The 3,969-nt window shown below is 48.2% G+C and overlaps 1 pseudogene; it reads left to right on the forward strand.

The window, feature by feature from the left end:
* The first annotated feature begins 407 nt into the window (after positions 1-407).
* On the forward strand, positions 408-2,054 carry LOC140723065 (uncharacterized; annotated as a pseudogene).
* Positions 2,055-3,969: the final 1,915 nt, after the last annotated feature.

Genomic DNA, 3,969 nt, shown 5'->3' on the forward strand with positions numbered 1-3,969 from the left:
ACCAGCACTCTGCCCAGTCAGGAGATGATTTCTCTTCCAACTTGGGTTTAACCTCACTGTAACAGTGTGATACCAAATCAAAACTTGGCAACTCAAGTAATCTCATCTGAAATGTTGTCCTACACCCATTGATGGATTTTGTAAATCTTCTACAGGTTAAAAACGAGAAGGAATTTGTCTCCAGGGATCCCAAACACAGCACGCCAGTTTTGTTGTCTCTGTCTAGATATTTAAGAAGTGGAGCAAGGGATTCAATCAACCATCCTTCCTGCTCAGACTGTGGGGAGGGATTCACTCAGTCAGCTAAGCAAGTAGCAAGCCCGGCATTTTACACAGGAGAAAGGCCGTTCACCTGCTCAGACAGTGGGAATGGATTCACTCTGTCATTTCAACTGAAGGTACATCAGCAAGTTCACACTGGGCGAGGCCATTCATTTGTTCTGTGTGTGAGAAAGGATTCTGCCGGGCATCCCACCTGTGGACCCAAGAGTCAGATCACACTGGGCAGAGGCTGGTCATCTGCTGAATTTCGGGAAAGGGATTCTCTCGGTCATCTGACCTAATGGCACACCAACGTGTTCACACCAGGGGGCAGCCATTCACCTGCACAGTCTGCGGGAAGGGATTCACTCAGTCATCCACCCTACTGGAACATCAGCGAGTTCACACTGGGGAGAAGCCATTCACCTGCTCAGAATGTGGGAAGAGATTCACTCAGTCATCCACCCTACAGATTCATCAGCGAGTTCACACTGGGGAGAAGCCGTTCACCTGCTCAGTCTGTGGGAAGGGATTCACTCAGTCATCCAGCCTACTGAGCCATCAGCGAGTTCACACTGGGGAGAAGCCATTCACCTGCTCAGACTGTGGGAAGAGATTCACTCAGTCCTCCCACCTACTGAGTCATCAGCGAGTTCACACTGGGGAGAGGCCATTCACCTGCTCAGTCTGTGGGAAGGGATTCACTCATTCATCCCACCTACTGAGTCATCAGCGAGTTCACACTGGGGAGAAGCCGTTCACCTGCTCAGAATGTGGGAAGAGATTCACTCAGTCATCCCACCTACTGAGTCATCAGCGAGTTCACACTGGGGAGAAGCCGTTCACCTGCTCAGAATGTGGGAAGAGATTCACTCGGTTAGCTAACCTACAGAGTCACCAGCGAGTTCACACGGGGGAGAGGCCATTCACCTGCTCAGAATGTGGGAAGGGATTCACTCATTCATCCACCCTACTGAGTCATCAGCGAGTTCACACTGGGGAGAAGCCGTTCACCTGCTCAGAATGTGGGAAGAGATTCACTCAGTCATCCACCCTACAGATTCATCAGCGAGTTCACACTGGGGAGAAGCCGTTCACCTGCTCAGTCTGTGGGAAGGGATTCACTCGGTTAGCTAACTTACAGAGTCACCAGCGAGTTCACACTGGGGAGAGGCCATTCAGCTGCTCAGAATGTGGGAAGAGATTCACTCAGTCATCCCACCTACAGAATCATCAGCGAGTTCACACTGGGGAGAGGCCGTTCACCTGCTCAGAATGTGGGAAGGGATTCACTCAGTCATCCAACCTACTGGTACATCAGCGAGTTCACACTGGGGAGAAGCCATTCACATGCTCAGAATGTGGGAAGGGATTCATACTGTCATTCTACCTACAGAGACACCAGCGAGTTCACACTGGGGAGAGGCCATTCACCTGCTCAGTCTGTGGGAAGGGATTCACTTAGTTATCTAACCTACTGGTACATCAGCGAGTTCACACTGGGGAGAGGCCGTTCACCTGTTCAGTCTGTGGGAAGCGATTCACTCAGTCACACCATCTGCAGAATCATCAGTTAGTTCACACTGGGGAGAAGCCGTTCACCTGCTTAGACTGTGGGAAGGGATTCACTCAGTCATCACAACTACTGGCACACCAGTCAGTTCACAGTGGGGACTGGTCGTTGTTATGAATCCCTGGGTTTCGTTTGCTGTGGACTGTCATTTTAAGAGAGAGAGATTAAGAAGGTGAACCAGTCTAACTTGCAGCTTGTTTACATCGCTTGCAGCTTGTTTAGTTTTAACCGAGGACACAGACACTCAGAGTCAGATGGAGACGAAGGAGGAAAAACTGAAGGATCGACACCAGGGAACTAGTGGCCAAGGGTCACTGTTTAGAACTTTCCTATCCTCACAAGGTGGGTTAATTATCGATTCACCGTACATCGAATGTGTGGTTGTCACCTTGTTTGATCCATAGGAGTGGATCGGATTTGGCGCATCCTGTGGAGACCACTTATGTGTTAACCCTTGCCTGGCTGTGGTGTTGTAGTTCACTTGGAGATGATACACCTTGTGACAAGTCACTTTTGGTGATAATTTGTATGTGGATTTGGAACAATGATGGATAAAATCTACAGCAACTGTTCTCTCGTTTTACCACCGTAGAACCTGTGGAATTCTACATATTTGCGTTCTCTCGCCATTTACCATGGATTACAAATCTCTCTCTCATCGCCTATTCTGTAGTTGAACGGAACTTTCATACTTTACCATCTCAAGACTCCAAGCCTTGTTTCCCCCGAGCCCAATAGTTTGGGAGTTACATTTACACACATCTATAAACTTAACACTGTTAACTTCTGTTTATCTTGTTTAAGTTGCAATATTACAAGTAGATTCTAATAAAGATAGATTTAACATCAAAACCAGACTCCAGGTGTAGTCTATTGCTGCTGGTTTGTTTCTAAAGCATTATGGTTTGTAAAAAATTTGGGGTGTGGGTCTGGGATATGAACAGATTTGGGGGCTATTGATTGATGAATTATCGATTTGATTGGGGAAATCCCTTTTGATTTATTTGTGTGGAAATCAGCAGCAGTGGATATTTATAAATTTCTGGAAGTGCCAACCCCTGAGGCATTAGGAAAAGCCAAAAGGAATGAATTGCTGACTGTTGCTAATGGGCTGAATCTTAAGCAGGTAAGGGGGTGTGAAAGACCAGGGAAGCATAAAACTGGGAGAGGAGGTAAAGGTAAAACAATAGGGGTTATATTATAAAATATAGGCATCCACCCCCTTTTTCAGAGACTAGGATCCCTGTTTCAACCGGTAATGATGTGTATTTCAATGTGTTCATCTCTCAGTCCTCGATTCTCTAAATGAAAGGGTTATCACATTTGATTTTTCTTCATATGATGACCCAACCATTTCAGGGATCGGTCTATTGAAACTTCATTGCACACTCTATAACAAATACTCTCTAACCACTTTGTTAATCCTCTGTGCAAAAAATGTCCATCTTCCGCAGCCCCGTGTTGCCCCAAACACTCTCCTACTACCCCTGTCATTGGCCCCACTTGCAGGTCAACCGTCTGCAGGTGTTTCGCCCCCAACGTGAATCCCTCTGCTCGCCACCAGCGTGGGCTCAGACATTTCCACAGATTTCCACCGGGACAAACATCCTGTCCGCCCCCTCTCACACCATCTTTTTCCTTTCAATAAAATCCCTCCTCTCCCTCCCCAGGGAACTGGCATCAAACCGACGGGCCGAGCGGTCTCCTCCTACCTCTCGGCGACACATCAGAATCCGGCCACAGAAGACGCTTCACAAACCCCCCAACTTTCCTTGGAGGAAAATGGAAATAAATCAAAAAACGGACATTTACTCCACTGTGATGTGGAGTTTGAGGCCGGAGCGGGAGGCGAACTCAGCGGGGGTAACGCCCTCTGGACTTGTCCACCTCTGCGACTGGTGGTAACAAGTGATTGACATCGCTTTGCAACAATGGGAATAGCGCAGCCCCTGAATCCTCTGTTGACAGCGGTGGGGGAGGGCTGGTCACGTGATTATTAGCCCAGCTATTAAACTGATAAAGCCCGAGCTCACCAGCGCATGGATGACGTAAGACGCTGTGCACGTAAGGGCAGATCCCCGTGTGGGAAGCCGATGCGTGACGTCAGGCGCGAGGGGGTCTGTGTGACATCACCT

This window comes from Hemitrygon akajei, unplaced genomic scaffold (genome assembly GCF_048418815.1).
Source record: "Hemitrygon akajei unplaced genomic scaffold, sHemAka1.3 Scf000099, whole genome shotgun sequence".
Classification (NCBI taxonomy): domain Eukaryota; kingdom Metazoa; phylum Chordata; class Chondrichthyes; order Myliobatiformes; family Dasyatidae; genus Hemitrygon; species Hemitrygon akajei.